Source organism: Oryzias latipes, chromosome 23, assembly GCF_002234675.1.
Source record: "Oryzias latipes chromosome 23, ASM223467v1".
Lineage (NCBI taxonomy): Eukaryota > Metazoa > Chordata > Actinopteri > Beloniformes > Adrianichthyidae > Oryzias > Oryzias latipes.
This window is the reverse complement of record NC_019881.2, coordinates 18,618,893-18,636,007: the sequence shown is the minus strand read 5'-3', so window position 1 is coordinate 18,636,007 and position 17,115 is coordinate 18,618,893. Positions and strand designations below refer to the sequence as shown.

The following is a 17,115-nucleotide window of genomic DNA, read 5'->3' as shown; positions in this document are numbered from 1 at the left end:
ACAGATTTCTGAGGATTGTCTTGAGTTTACTTTTAAACCGACAGTGTTGACAGAGTCCATAAATCTAACTGGCTGACCCCATAAAAGGGAACTTCAGGGCTCTAAAAGAAACACTGGATGAACTCTGCACTTGCAAAAAGCTCAAGAGTAAAACAAGTAAAAACAGAAAATGCAATAAGAATGACCGATAATGATTGTCACAGGACTTAATAACACTGACCCCTAGCAGGGATCCGTGGAGCAACCACCACTTTGCCTCTGCTCATACTCCAGTGTCCCACTGAGAAAATAATGTTTACTTTTGATTTTATCCCAGACTTCCAGGGTCACGGCCCGCGTTAATCTGTCGAGTTTGTATTGTACACAGCACTGAATTTTTTGTAGAGCCATCTGTCTCGGAGGCAGCTCTAATTCAGCTTTGATTCCACACATTTTGATTTTTTACTCTTCTTGACAAGTGAAGAGAGTAACCGTTTTGCACAGTTTTGGAAAAGTTAGAGTCGCCTCTCAAGAAATGTTATTTTAAAATAAAAATTGAATCAAGTTCTAATTTTTCTTAACTTCTTTGGCTAGAGTGGAGGGCAAATAATCAACTGGTTTATGTTCCCATAAGGACACTAAATATTTTACTGTGAATTTTACTGACAGTAAACCTTGCTTTGTGTTCTTTTTATTAGCAAATGTGAGATAATAGAAGTGAATTGGTTGCCTTGAAGCTCATTTTTAAAAATTACAGCGAGACCATTTTGTTACCAGATGGTACCGATTACATTGTCTCCAAAACACATTGAGACATCCTCTGTTGTGCACTCAAAGACATGAATGTTTCCTGTATTATGTAGCACAATTAATAATTGCCGTTCAGACTTTACATCTTGTGTGCAAAGCAAGCCGATGATAAAGAAGTAAAGCCCTCAGGCTAATTCTGAACTCTAGAAACACCGTTCATGGGTTCAAAAAGCATCATTCAGCGTATGCTGTCTTTATTGTGATGGCTTCATCTTCTCACTACTAAAAATGGTTAAAAATGAATCATTTTATGTGAGGGATTGTTATAACAGATCTAGGACGGAGGGAAGAAAGGGACAAAAGATTCTAACAGCTAACATTTGGAAAGAATTGGTCTACTATTGGATTTATTGTTCTCTGATTTGATCTGGAGGAATCTGTATCGTTGCAGTCATTCATTGGGGAAATGTCCTTAATGAATTTTGCCCTACTCAGTCACAACACTGTCAAATACACCAACGAATCATTCAAACCGGGTTCTATAAGTTAACAAATCTTCACTGCTGATCTGTGTTTTTGCGAATGAAGGCTAGGGTAGGATTAATCAATGGCTACTAAATGATTCAAGAAAACCATGTTTCAGTGAGAAGAACCTGCTTGCAGGTAAGATGGCACCTGACATCATCGACCGGAAGCAGAAATTATAAAGGTTCACAATTGTAAAAAAAGGGGGCTTTTTTTACAGACTTTGGTTCTGTCTTTATTTAGTACTTGGTGCTGTTTATCAGTATCACGTCAATAATTACAGCAGCAATACTCAGAGGAAACCAAATATCTATTTGTCCCTTATTGACTTACACTTATAATTAAAGTGATTATTGCTGGGGTAATGCATCAAAACTTCTTCAATCTGCAATAAATAAAAGTCACTGAACTGTATTCGGCTCATTTCCTGTCCCTTTCTGCCTCATTTGCTGGTCTAAATTGAAGTTGCCTTTTGTGTCTACAGGGACTTTTACTAACCACAACAACTAAAATCTTCCGGGAAAACTATACAAAGGGTAACCTATAGACTTCACATGTTCAGCTTTCACCCCCTCCAACACCAAGCTTAGTCCCTGTGGGCTAATTGCTTGTTAGTGCTCCTGGTCAACAACAAGGAAAAGTCACACAGGGCTACTTCAAAAAAAAAGAAGAAGAAGAAACACCCACACAAATAGCACCAGTTCCATGTTAAAGTGCTTGGTCATGTTTGCGTCAGTTACAAGACTTTGTGACTGTTCATTTCTGTTTTTGAAACCAAAATTATTTAAGACTTTTTGGACGGATGCAGCCTGCTGACTTTCAAACATCAATCCAGTCGGAGAATAAAGTAATCATCTGTAAACATTTGGATTTGAGATTTACTGCGATTAATAATAGGGAATGACAGCCCAACAGCTAGACGAGCGGGAAAAAAAACTGAGTAACACCTGAGACTTTTGGAGGGCACGGCTCATTCAAAAGCATCTCTAGAGGTCTTCAGGACACAACTGTCTGTGCTTCTGTTGAAATTCTCCTGCTTTGATGCAGACAAACAATGCTGCAGTGAGAAGACTGCAATAATGGGAAGTTGCCATGCCAAGGACAATCTGCATCCACTTTGATTAAAAAGAAAATTGAGCTCTGCGTTATGAATAATAAAAAGCAAGACTTTTTGCTGTGTTTTGCACGTCTAAAAAAAGCCTCAATTTTTGTTATTTAAGGTCTAAATTTGATTAAATCTTAATTAAATAAAACCCAGCGTCACCATAGGGAAATGTTTTAATTAAAAGGGAAGGCTTGTAATCCTCCTAAACAGTTATTTCTAAGCTTTGGTTACATGAATGCAGAATAAAAAGTTGTTACTATCGAATAGGATTAAAAATAAATGACTAAAAATAAAAGATTTATTTTAAACAAATAATCTTAAAAGACAACATCTTAGGATTTGTACTTTATTTAGGTTTTTAATTTCCATTTGAGGCATTGGTCCACCAACTTTTAACCATAATACAATACATTTATCAAAACAGACATTGAATATTAAAGAACTGTGACATTTTAATCCAGTTATGATATATTTTTATTAATTTAAAATAGCATTTTGTCTAAAATGAAGTCAAGAAATTTAATTTTCTGTTACAATGAAACATTAACTAGAAAATGATATTGTTTTCCTGATAAACTCAAGAAAGAGAAAAAAACATCTAAATTCAATAAGGGCAAATAATAAGGCACACCGGATTATAAGGCAGATTTCCTATTTTTGTTTTACAAATGAAAGGATTTTTGGTGCAAAATACAGTATAGATCACCTATTTAGCTCTGTTTTAATTTGTATTTGTTCAATTGACAAATTTCTGGCTGAGATGTCCCCACAAAGGGTAAAATATGTATATATATATTTTTTATAAATGTGAAGATCAACTACACTACCTACTAGTAGGTCTAGTCTTGTGACACAAGAGGTCTTTTATTTGGTTATTTTGAAAAGAAGTCATGTGAACGTCCGTCAAAAGTTATTGTACATTTTGAAAAAAGGGCTATGTTCTATTTACGATTGTTTTTTTTTATGTTAAAACGTTTTTCTTTTTTATGTATCTTAATATTAACAATAACAAATACAAACTTGTGTTTTATTTTTTCAAAAAATGAAATAAGACTTTGTGAACCACAAAGGTTCCTATTGGGTTGTGGAAATCGACCTGAACGGCTCTTTAACTATTGAGGTTGCAAACCTCTGCTTGGATTAGAGTTGGATGTAACAGTTTCCTGTGAATATGAAGCAAAGACTCAGGTATGCATTCTCAGGAAAAAAATAGTTTTAAAGTCTTTTAGTCAATTGTCACTTCAGACACACAAATACATTTTTAAAATGGAGAAAAATGATTACATATTCCCCCTCACCACCCTTTAAATGCGGTGACTATGTTTGTTGTTGCTGGTGGACAGACATTTTTTATTAATCCAGGTTTGTATTGGAGTGTGTGTGTGTGGGGAGTTGGGGGGGGGGGGGGGGGGGGGGGGGGCATGACCTGAACCACTCGAATCACTTTCATTACACTTCTGCCCTTGCTGGGAAAATGACAACAAGTCTTCTTTCGGTGTGCTTAACCTGCCGCTTAATTGAGCAGCGGCGAATTATACTTCAACACTGAGCGCCATCAGAAAACAATTGAGCGTCTCAGATGTGGAAGTCTTAAAGCTGCACCCATCGAGTTTTGTCATCCATATTCTCAGTCAAATGAAATACGAGTCCACTCGGACGGCAGTCAGCAGGACCTGGAGAATTGGTTTCATAAAGCAGATTTTATGAGCAATTACAGTGTCACGGGGAATCATTTGGGTGTTGATGAAATACACGTACTCATGGCTGTAAGTCGTTCCAGCTCCACTCATTCTAAGTCTTTTGTTACGAATGCAATTATTGCTTTTCTTTCTTTCATCTATCTCCCCGCGTCTGTCAGATAAGGACCTTAAGGAGGATTCGCAGTCCCTGCAATCCTTTCCAGTCGATGCCACTTGGTGCTGTGGGTTTAGTGGCACTTCATAATATAAAGCTCTGCAATCACTCCGTATCTGATATGGGCTCAGGAAAGAGGCCGTTTGTCCTTCCAGCCGAGGACACTGGATAAAGTAAGAAAATTCCACACCGAGTCCAGAATTTGATCAACATGTGAATCCCATGCTTTCCCATGTGAGCCATTTTCCCCCGGTTATGTAAAAGCCCCTTAAAAACATCTCCTATTTCATCTCTCCCACGAAAATTTCACATCACAAGCCATTGTTTTTCCCTCTTCTCAGTGAAACCTTTCAGCACAGAGTCGATACTTCACAGACATCCCGGCGCATCCGTGTGGAGCAAAAATAGCATATTAATTGTGCAAAAAGAAAAAAATTGAGTGTAATGACAAGAAAAGCAGCGATTAGAGCAGGAGCTCAGTGCAAATAGAGAAGCCTAGTGAGCTTGAATGCATGATAATTAGACATTCCTTTCTCTGTGTGCCAGATACACAGATTGACTAATGTGCAGCCTCTCTACAGCAGAGACGTCTGTGCTGACGGAATGAAAAAAAATAAAAACTTTACTTTCCCCTCTGCTTAAAAAAAATTAAAATGACAACCACTGCAGGCAAAAACATATTCAACCAGGGAAGGTAAAAGCTTTTTTCTTTATGTTCTGGCTGTTAAATGTGACAAAAAGGTGAGAAATAATTTTCTTTGGACAAACTATGACTACGCTATCATTTAATAAACTCCAATAGTGCCCAAATGTGTCCATAGGGGGCAGCACGTTACCCTGAATGTTAAAGAAATCTTTGAAACAGCAGAAAATATTCACTTCTTCAAACAACACCAGCATTTCTGCTCAACTGAGAGCCAAGCTCAATAAATCAATGCATGCCATTAGACATGCTCTCTGACACCACATAATGTGTAATAATCTGTCATTACTGCATCTCTGATCAAATATTAGTGCAGCAGTGATTGCCCTGCAGAAGTGAAACAAAAGATAAATAAATAACAAGGATGCAAACCTCATCCATCAACGTCATCAGGGCGTCAGACAGTTTGACGAGAGGAGAGCGACAGCAACAAGTCTTCAAACTTCTTGTGATGGAGAGAGCAGCGGTGCAGCCTTTTGCAAAATGGGCTGCAACATCCTGATAGGAATGATTTTATGAGCTGGGAAATGTCAGTCAAAGGTTTGATCGTTTGCATGGATGCAAATGTTTGCCAAATGCCACGACAGCAGCAAAATGAGGAGGAGGAATGAGAACTCACTGGAAGTTTGGAGAAATGTGGGTAAAAATTGAGGCACAACGTTCATTTTGTGCATTAAAAATAATGCGAATTCCAAGTTTAAACTTTACCCTTAACCATATTAAAGACTTTTGATCGTATTTTTATATTTAAAATGCATCTGTGTTTGTCATTATTTTAAATTAAACTCCTTAAAAAGCCATGTTTACTTTGATCTGGAGATTTTCAAAGAAAGTTTCTGTTTAATGTGAAAAAAGACAACAAACCCATAAAAATAATAAAAAGACCAGTCTGCATTTGTATTTTTTATCGACTATATTTTATTTGCACGGATAAATTAAGAGACTTTGACAGAGTGCACAACCATATACCTTAAAATACAGGTTTTGTGCGTTTACTACCACCAATATTGAGCCAACTCTGCAGGCTTAATCAAGGTCAAGCGCTCATTGTTGCAGGGAAAGAAGGATTTTATACCTTCCCCCCTTGGTGACACTTTTTTTAACAAGTCCTCAAAAAGAAAAAAGAGGGGGGAAATCTGATAAACTGGAAAACTCATTCACAAAATGGTTTGCTCCCCTGTCTGCAGTTAGTCTGTCCATCACACTTGAACCCACTTCCACGCAGCCCAACTTTCCCCAAATTAATATAAAAGTAAATGAAACGTTCACAAACTTGAGTAAATCTCCAGCCGTCACACATCGGGCTGTTCTGATTCATCTAGCCAAAAGATGGAAAATTTCAGAAGTGCGCTCCTCCACCTCCACCACCACCACCACCACCTCACACAGACACCATTAAAGCGATGTAACGGAAATTACCATATTGATTAAAAAAGTGCAATGAGCTGAGCTGAAAGAAATGATAAGGTCTGATTGATTAAGAATCCAGCTTTACCTCCAAAACACCCCCCCCCCCCACACACACACACAATATCCTCCCTGCGTCACCCAAAGCATCATGTGAAGGATCTGCTTGTGTGCGTACATGCGTGCGCATTTGTGTGTGTAGAAAAAATGAATAGGACCCGCAGTTGGACTTAGGTCTGTTGCGCTTTTACGCATGCCTGGAACAGTTGCGACGCAAAACGGTGCGTTAGTGCTATGCTGAAGGAGCGTTGAGGCGAAAGTAACAGCATGTTTCTGATCGACCACTGAGGAAAACGCCGTTGGGCAAATTAGATCGAATTGAAAAACTGTTTAGGAGCTGGATGTGCGCCTTCTTCCATGGTAAATATTGAAACAGTAAACTAAAATGCATCAATATTTACTTGTTTCTCATGATCAAGTAGAAATGAGTTTTGGAAAATGTTAATTCAAAACTCAAAGATGCTCCCTGAACAAAAAGATTTCTATCCAACATTTTTCTTTAAAATGCGTAAAACTACATGAATTCAAAAGGTCTTGGATGAATGCGTGCTAAGATTTGAATGAGAAAGCGCGCGGCGTTGAGCGCAGCGGCTCCGTTCAGAATGCACGACGGCGAGGCTGGCTTTGCTTCCACTAGTGTGCGCCTTGTGGCACAATCGGATGAGGATCCAGCGATAAATATTTAATTGTCTTCGTGATCAAATGTACCCACAGAACAGACGGGGATACTGCCAACTTGTGTGCTTTTCCAGCTGTTTTTCGTTCACGAAAATCACTTTTACGCTCGCAAATGTCCATATGGGGGCTTTTTACGCACGGGAGAATCATTAATACAGGTACACCTACGATTATAGCGAGAGTCCACTAATTAACAGGTTCAACTCCACTTAACATTGTCAAATTATCTTTAAACGTTGACTGCTTTCACTTCAAAATAAGCCCTCAGTCTCTTAATTTGACAGCTTTGGTTTCCATTTAAACAAATATACTTGATAGAGCAGAGGTGTGCGCAGCAAATTGCTCGTATCATGTAGACGAGAGGAGGGATAAAGCATCCAGGTGAAGGGGCTTACCTGTACTTGCGCTGCGCTGGCGGCGTCTTTTGGTCCGCTTCATCGCACCGCGGCTGCACGTCTGAGGACATGCTACCGCAGACGAGCTTTGGAGACGAGAAGCGCTCCGACTGAGAGCGGGGAAGGGGAGGGGGGTTGGAAGGGGGCGAGGAGGACGGATATAGCGACAGAGGAGCAGTGAGAGGCTTCAAGAAGTCAGCTGGCTTTTCTACCATCATGAGTTATTTGCCCCTTTTCAATCCATAATTTGCAACAACACATATATTAAAAAAAAGATTAAAAAAAGCTGCCAGAAGGCAAATCTTTGAATGGCGTACACTTGATCAACTAACGGCTACACCAAGAGAAACAGACCCAGAACAGTCTCATTGCAGAGGAAATCTTGTATATGCAGCTTTGTCGTCCTATTTTTAAGTGTCTAAACTTGTTTTGGTACTGACTGAGTCCGAGCTTATTTCAAACCACAAAACAAAAGATTTGTACTCTGCTTTTAGCACCAAAGAAATCTAATGAATGTATTTAAAATCTTCAAAAATTAAAATAAAATCCACTTAAACACGGCAATAAGCTTGAGAACTATTTAATTCTAATGATTTTTAGCATCAAGTGGTGTCTTTTTTAAAGAAAAAACTTAAAATAATTGACAGAAACCACACAAAAACAATATTTTGGTTCATTTTCTGCTCTGAACGCAGCTTGATTTAACTGACCTGCACTAAGTCAGGTTCCCTACCTCATCAATAGAGTTTCTCTTCACTTACAGTATATAATTTTAGCTGCTGGTGTTGAAGGTTTGGACATTTTCCTCACATCCCTTAGTCAACACAAAAAGAAAACTATAGGGAGGATGTTTTACTGACATCTACTGGAGAAGCAGTCCGGAATAGTACTTTACTTTGTGTTGATTTTTGTAAAAATTCAGCACATCTAACTCCAGAGGGGGCGTTAGACGGCAGAAAAACCAAAGTAAATTGTATAAAATTTGATCATTTACAAAACGTTTGATAGAGTGCATATCATGGGAGGAGGTGCAGATATGGAAAGATGAAGAAGAGCAGAGGCTGTTTTTAGTAAGTTCCTCTCAAGAAGAGGCTAAATCTTCACATAACATGGTTTTTGCATATTTTACAGATTTTAGATTAAAAAAAACTAAATAATGGAACATAAAATGCTTTTGCAAATGGATCAATACAGGTTTCAAAAACAAGGAATATTTGGAAAACTGGACAAATTTGATGCTGTAAAAATGTATTTCACACTATAAACTGAACACTTTGAAGTGGAGCTGAACCCCCATCTTCTCATGCCCCTAAATAGCCCCTTGTCTCAACACGTCAGCCTGAATCAGCACAGATTTCAACCGTATTGAGTGGCAGTGGTTTAGGTTTTAGAAACATGCCACTGTTGAATTATTTAACAATGTGGCTCCTGTAGCAACTGAGGCGTTGGTGTGGTGAGATGCAGCTAGGTTGCATTATAAAGCAGGCATATGAAATAGGGACACGAAGCCGACGTTGTTCTCATCTGCCGACAGTTGTCAGACACGGTTTGACATGTTTTAACTTGGTGAGCATTCGGCATTAATAGGGCACACAAATGCTGCAGGTGATACAGAGACTTGTAAACCTTCCAACATCACCAAATAAATAAATAAACACATTGACAGTCAAAAACACCCACCACATGCTATAGTTACTCACAATACATCGGCAGCACATGACTCACAGTATGGGCGCACATGCTGTTCTTTGAGTTTGAGTGTTTGTACTGAAAACCGATGGATGTAGCCCTGCATGCATGCACACCTGGGTTATGCTGATGAACAGCAGAGCCTCAAAGGCCAGCTTGAGTGCACCGCAATTAGTTACAGAAAATCGCAGTTATAATGGACCCGCTTTTGCCAAATTAAGGGAGACACAGTGAACAAAGAGTCATCTAATGCACTATCATGGAAATGCAAAATACATTTCGTATGTGCATATGTAAAATGCGGCACTAATGTACTTTTCTTTTGTGAAATTACGTCAGTATCTCCTCTGATTAAAGTAAACTGGATAGAAAACTTGCAAATTTAGATTTATAGTTTTGAAAAGTTAATCACCAACACAGCAGGATTTAGCTCAGCTGTCAAGATGAAATTAAAACAAAGAACAGATGCAATATTGGTAAATATTGGTACTTAAGTATAGAATTTGGGATAAAAAAAGTTTCATTTCACATTTGTAAATCCCTAAAATTTAATGGTAAACAATCTTACCTTATTGTAAAATTTAAAATGGCTATGTAAATTCAATTAACTTGTCCAAATCTCATCTCACTTGGTCAAAAATTTTAAATTTAAGTGGCAAGCAAATAATGTGACTGTCTGTATTCTTTATTTTTGTAAGTTAGAGTGTAAACAAACATGAAAAGGGGTTTTAATGGAAGTTTGAATGACAAAGCCGCATTGCAGATGCGTGAATTCCATTTCTGTAACGTGGATTCAAATCTTTAGTGACATTTTTAAATGTAATCAGAAATCTACATGCTGTGCAAGTTCAGTGGGATTTTTAAATCAACAGATTGCTCTTTGTAAATCTTACTGCAGTTTTTTTTTTGTTTTAGGCATGAGCTTGCAAGTCTTTTTTCTTTACGACTGAGAAATATTCTTATAAATCCATTCAGAAAAACCTTTCAAGCAAACTGTTTTTTCTTTTCTTAAATTTTAAAAAGTTTAAGCTTCGGTTTCAATGTCATGTGTAACTTTTTTCTTTAACCTCTTAAGACCTGAGTTTCTGTTTGATGTGCCATTTTTATTCTTTATTTTTTAGGCTTTAATACAACCCACAATGTGATGTTCACTCATGTAAACGTCAGGTCTTAAGGAGGTTAAAAAAAAAAAATCAATTGGGAATTAAAAGACTGTTTATTGGAGATGGTTAAGCTGAAATGTGAGAGATGTTGTGTTGTTCAGTCAGGTTTATGGGCTGCAAGAGGGGCAAGGTTGTCTTAATCAACTTTGGCAAGTCACTGACACGCTGCTCCCACAGTCCTCTCAGGAGAAGCAGAACAAAAGACAAAGCTGGAGCGAAAGGAGGCAGCAGAAGGAGAAACACAACAAGCTCAAATCAATAGAGAGACGATGGGAGATCCAAACAACTGTCACAACAATTTGATGTCCTTGCTAATTAGCCATCCTCATGAATCAGCAAGCAAAAGACAACATCATTATTTGTGTCACAGGCGCTTCCAGGTTGAAGTGTTTTGCTCGGTCCTTTCGGATTTCGCCTGCACTCCTGTCTAAGGTTTACCACAATACGAGTGAAGGGAGCGTTCTGTGTGCATCAGCTGTTTGGAAATATGCTTCAAAGGAGGCTGGTGACCCGTCAGCCATGCTTGGCGTTTTGCTGAGCTTTTAATCTTTCTGTTTGACTTCACCATTAGCGAGGCAAATTCACAACTTCAGCAGTATCAAGCGACTCAGACATGCCCAGAATTCCCAGAGACACGTCCTTCCTGTTAGTAAATGACAAGCCAGTTTTTCCACACTTCTTAGTTCATTTGATTCATTAAAAACATCAATTATAATCCAAATAGGAAAGAAACAAATCCTACTTTGACTTTAGGTTCTCTTTTGCCAGATTAAATTTGGCTTTCTCTGACATTCTGGTGCGAAAAGTAAACCTTTAAAAGAAGATAAGGCTGGTTTATGTTGAGATACGATATGTTGGTGAACCAAAAACGTTATTTAAAAAGCCCTTGTAAAATCAATATCTGAAAAGTTGTTAAAAAAAAGAATTTAGGGAGATTTTAAGCAGGTTAAAGTCAAGCTTAATCCAGAAAGTGTCAGGAAAAGGGGGGTTTATGAAGGACCCCAAACACCAAGCACCAGGCCTAAATAGAATGTAAAATTACATTTGTTGTTCACCTTTCAGCATATACCTTTACTGATTTGCACAAGTGGTTTGGCAAAGATTTTTATACCGGAGGCCCTTTCTGACACAACCCTGTATGTCATACGAACTGGGGACCGGCACAAGGGGCACAGACTAGGACCCCCTTGTGGCTACATTGTTAGGCAGTAGTGCAAAGAATCTAGCCCAAGGACCCACACTGGATGAAGCTTCTCAGAGGCCTTTTAAACATGTTTGTCATTTTGTGCCAAAATAAAAAAAACTAGACAGTTTCTACAGAGGGGCAGACGTTCATCAGAAATTCACCTCTGACTTGTGGCTGAAAAGCAACCCCGCCCCCCTTCCCATCCTCTTTCCAGAAAGATTGGAGCAGAGAGCTTGTTGCGCGCCCAGCTTATTTTCCATTTCGCAAATACACTCTTTTCAAAGCAGTTCATTTTCGTCTGCTCCTGATTCACAACGATTTGAATAAAGAAATATAAGAAATGCAATTTGAAGCTTAATTTTCTTTAAATATATGTCCTCCGTCATCAGAAACAATGTCACAAGAACATATTGAAAACATTTTTAAGTTCATGTCGTATCTGAATTTAGTTCACGACGTGCTGGAAAGCTAAAGGGTCAGAGTATTTAGTCATACAGTTTCCGTTAAGCCCCTCACAACTTTCACATTTTTTGCTCATGCTTTCACTTAAAATTATTTTTAAAGTGTAAAAATGGAAAGGAAAAATGGAAGTATCCTATCTAAATGCCTGGGGTTAATTGCTTTCAATCCAGGGTCTGCTTTTGAATGTTTCCACGTTTCCAAATGAGTTTATTAGCAATTCTTTACAAGTCTTTTATAGTGTCTTAATTGAGGGTAATTAACTGAAGTGATGGCATTAGTGGATTGGTGGACAAAGCATCAAAACAACCGCTGGGGCAGTAGCATAAATTAATACGTCATTAATGGTGACACTCAAGAAAAAAGAAAAAAAACCCTGCCACCTCTTTTTGTGCCGAAGCTTTAGATCGGCACTGTGCATTTGCCTGAAATGCTTTTTGTTATTTGGATAAGTGGGATAATTGCACGGAGCCTGAATGCTGTGCCAAAGTGCAGATTGGCAATGAAGATGCATTAGAACTGTGCAACCAGAAGGATTTGGGTAAGAGACTCGCATCTCGCCGAACCAAAGCTCTGCCCTTTGAGTTGACCAAAAGTTCACCAAGTCTTTAAAAATATTTGTCTTCAAGGAGACAAACAAATTACTGAAATTGTTACTAAAATAAACATAAATTAAAAAAAAAAAAAATAAAAAAAAAAAATAAAAAAAAAAATCGCATGAAGCCTTTAAATGTAGCTTTTTGTTTTCCCTTAAATTTTAAGATACAAGACACAATTTCTTTCATCTTTATAAATCCACTAGAGCTGGATTTGTTTCCTTTGGTATTTCTATGTTGAGGGGTAGGTGACATAACAAATGTATTCCCTCATATACAAACATATTTATTATCCAACTTTTAAGTCTTGAGCAACTTTTTGGTCATTAAGTTCACATTTTTTGTGAAAAAGTGAAGGATAAATGTGGCGTACAGCTCAGCAAAACTACCACAGAAACCTGGACTCACTTCCTATGAGACAAATGACTTCCACTGTATCGCCACCATTGTTTTAGTGCAAACAAAATTAACGCTCAAAGAGCACGCCACTTTGATAGGCTAACTTTGAGCTTGAAAGGCAGCGACACAAAAAGAATTGTGGTCAATCATCCCAAAAGCTGGAGCTCCTCCAAATGTCGCCCGAGTATCACAAAATAAAAAGAACAGGCGGCACGCTTGTCTTGGCTGCGCAGGCAGCGCTTGGCGTCTCAAGCAGGCCTGTTGTGTGAAAGATACTCAAGTTCTTTTTAATGGAGCATGAAAGGGCACCTCCTTTTGTCTGTGCTGAGATTGTTGTAGACTCTAAATACCTACAAGAAAAGCTGCGTGAAGCAGTGACTCACTGAGACGCTTGCTTTGAGGGGGGAGACAGGCAATTTGGCCTCTTGCTTTGTGAAACCAAGGCTCAAATACTCCGATTAATGGTTTTAAATCTTTCAGATTCAGCCTGAAGCTATGCCAGGAACAAAATAGAAAAATCTTCCTCTCAGTTTGTTAAAGTAAAACCTGTGAAGCTCTGTTTTCAAGTGTTGCTCCTCTCTTATCTACATCGTCTTTTACTTTTATTCTATAGAGACAATTTAAATCTAAAACAACGCCCCCTGTGATGACAAAATGTGTTATTCCTTAAATATAAGCTGTCTAAAAAACTTCTAAAGGATTCTCAGAGCTGACTGACGTGACTGTTAAGACATCAGAGTAGAAAAAATGATGGTGGACATATATTAGGAAAGTTAAAAATTGCCTTTCTAAGTTTTTCTTTATTCAAATTGTTTTGAATCAGGAGCAAAAAAAAAAAAAAAAACAGTTTGAAAAAGATGGTATTTGTGACCCTGGGGGAGAAACAATCTTCTTGCTCAGCTTAAAGGGCCCATTTCATACAAAATTAACTTTTTAAGGTATTATAATGTTCATTCCTGACAAAAAACAACCCCAATGGGGTATTTTGATCCCTTCACACATCTCTGAGTAATTCCCCAAAGCCCTGTAAGCGCCAATCCAGGTTCTTATGAGCTGACGTAGACCAGTGAGATCCGGTCCCTCTGACGTAGACCAGTGAGAACCGGCCCCTCTGACGTAGACCAGTGAGAACCGGCCCCTCTGACGTAGACCAGTGAGAACCGGCCCCTCTGACGTAGACCAGTGAGAACCGGCCCCTCTGACGTAGACCAGTGAGATCCGGTCCCTCTGACGTAGACCAGTGAGAACCGGCCCCTCTGACGTAGACCAGTGAGATCCGGCCCCTCTGACGTAGACCAGTGAGATCCGGCCCCTCTGACGTAGACCAGTGAGATCCGGCCCTCTGACGTAGACCAGTGAGAACCGGCCCCTCTGACGTAGACCAGTGAGAACCGGCCCCTCTGACGTAGACCAGTGAGAGCCGGCCCCTCTGACGTAGACCAGTGAGAGCCGGCCCTTCTGACGTAGACCAGTGAGAGCCGGCCCTTCTGACGTAGACCAGTGAGAACCGGCCCCTCTGACGTAGACCAATGAGAACCGGCCGCTCTGACGTAGACCAGTGAGAACCGGCCCTTCTAACGTAGACCAGTGAGAACCGGCCCCTCTGACGTAGACCAGTGAGAGCCGGCCCTTCTGACGTAGACCAGTGAGAGCCGGCCCTTCTGACGTAGACCAGTGAGAACCGGCCCCTCTGACGTAGACCAGTGAGATCCGGTCCCTCTGACGTAGACCAGTGAGAACCGGCCCCTCTGACGTAGACCAGTGAGATCCGGCCCCTCTGACGTAGACCAGTGAGATCCGGCCCCTCTGACGTAGACCAGTGAGATCCGGTCCCTCTGACGTAGACCAGTGAGAACCGGCCCCTCTGACGTAGACCAGTGAGAACCGGCCCCTCTGACGTAGACCAGTGAGAGCCGGCCCCTCTGACGTAGACCAGTGAGAGCCGGCCCTTCTGACGTAGACCAGTGAGAGCCGGCCCTTCTGACGTAGACCAGTGAGAACCGGCCCCTCTGACGTAGACCAATGAGAACCGGCCGCTCTGACGTAGACCAGTGAGAACCGGCCCTTCTAACGTAGACCAGTGAGAACCGGCCCCTCTGACGTAGACCAGTGAGAGCCGGCCCTTCTGACGTAGACCAGTGAGAGCCGGCCCTTCTGACGTAGACCAGTGAGAACCGGCCCTTCTGACGTAGACCAGTGAGAACCGGCCGCTCTGACGTAGACCAGTGAGAACCGGCCGCTCTGACGTAGACCAGTGAGAACCGGCCCTTCTAACGTAGACCAGTGAGAGCCGGCCCCTCTGACGTAGACCAGTGAGAGCCGGCCCTTCTGACGTAGACCAGTGAGAACCGGCAGCTCTGACGTAGACCAGTGAGAACCGGCCGCTCTGACGTAGACCAGTGAGAACCGGCCCCTCTGACGTAGACCAGTGAGAACCGGCCCCTCTGACGTAGACCAGTGAGAACCGGCCTCTCTGATGTAGACCAGTGAGAACCGGCCGCTCTGACGTAGACCAGTGAGAACCGGCCCCTCTGACGTAGACCAGTGAGAGCCGGCCCCTCTGACGTAGACCAGTGAGAGCCGGCCCCTCTGACGTAGACCAGTGAGAGCCGGCCCTTCTGACGTAGACCAGTGAGAGCTGGCCCTTCTGACGTAGACCAGTGAGAACCGGCCCCTCTGACGTAGACCAATGAGAACCGGCCGCTCTGACGTAGACCAGTGAGAACCGGCCCTTCTGACGTAGACCAGTGAGAACCGGCCCCTCTGACGTAGACCAGTGAGAGCCGGCCCTTCTGACGTAGGCCAGTGAGAGCTGGCCCTTCTGACGTAGACCAGTGAGAGCTGGCCCTTCTGACGTAGACCAGTGAGAACCGGCCCTTCTGACGTAGACCAGTGAGAACCGGCCGCTCTGACGTAGACCAGTGAGAACCGGCCGCTCTGACGTAGACCAGTGAGAACCGGCCGCTCTGACGTAGACCAATGAGAACCGGCCGCTCTGACGTAGACCAGTGAGAACCGGCCCTTCTAACGTAGACCAGTGAGAACCGGCCCCTCTGACGTAGACCAGTGAGAGCCGGCCCTTCTGACGTAGACCAGTGAGAGCTGGCCCTTCTGACGTAGACCAGTGAGAACCGGCCCTTCTGACGTAGACCAGTGAGAACCGGCCGCTCTGACGTAGACCAGTGAGAACCGGCCGCTCTGACGTAGACCAGTGAGAACCGGCCCTTCTAACGTAGACCAGTGAGAGCCGGCCCCTCTGACGTAGACCAGTGAGAGCCGGCCCTTCTGACGTAGACCAGTGAGAACCGGCAGCTCTGACGTAGACCAGTGAGAACCGGCCGCTCTGACGTAGACCAGTGAGAACCGGCCCCTCTGACGTAGACCAGTGAGAACCGGCCCCTCTGATGTAGACCAGTGAGAACCGGCCTCTCTGATGTAGACCAGTGAGAACCGGCCGCTCTGACGTAGACCAGTGAGAACCGGCCCCTCTGACGTAGACCAGTGAGAGCCGGCCCCTCTGACGTAGACCAGTGAGAGCCGGCCCTTCTGACGTAGACCAGTGAGAGCTGGCCCTTCTGACGTAGACCAGTGAGAACCGGCCCCTCTGACGTAGACCAATGAGAACCGGCCGCTCTGACGTAGACCAGTGAGAACCGGCCCTTCTAACGTAGACCAGTGAGAACCGGCCCCTCTGACGTAGACCAGTGAGAGCCGGCCCTTCTGACGTAGACCAGTGAGAGCTGGCCCTTCTGACGTAGACCAGTGAGAACCGGCCCTTCTGACGTAAACCAGTAAGAACCGGCCGCTCTGACGTAGACCAGTGAGAACCGGCCGCTCTGACGTAGACCAGTGAGAACCGGCCGCTCTGACGTAGACCAGTGAGAACCGGCCGCTCTGACGTAGACCAGTGAGAACCGGCCCTTCTAACGTAGACCAGTGAGAGCCGGCCCTTCTGACGTAGACCAGTGAGAACCGGCCCTTCCAGGAAGAGTCTTTACTGCCAGCACCGCCCCAGCTTAACACTTACACCCACTTTCTCCACAGAGCTTGTGATGATTGAAAACAATGCTTTCCTTTTAATGCACAATTTCCGCATTCTGCTTTGCAAAAGTTTGGATGTTGTTTGCCTTTGTGAGCGAAACGCAGACACACTGCCGAAGCTGGCTC

At 42.2% G+C, this 17,115-nt stretch overlaps 1 protein-coding gene across 3 annotated transcripts in view; it reads right to left on the bottom strand.

The window, feature by feature from the left end:
- Positions 1-7,630, bottom strand: part of chrm2 (cholinergic receptor muscarinic 2) — a 147,541-nt gene extending 139,911 nt beyond the window's left edge. For 2 of the 3 annotated variants that reach the window (XM_020714093.2, XM_004083096.4), the window contains exon 1: positions 7,457-7,630. The gene's annotated coding sequence lies outside the window, so the exon portion shown is untranslated. The remainder of the gene's footprint in view (positions 1-7,456) is intronic. The other variant, XR_002293045.2, reaches the window with a different exon arrangement.
- Between the last annotated feature and the right edge of the window lie 9,485 nt (positions 7,631-17,115).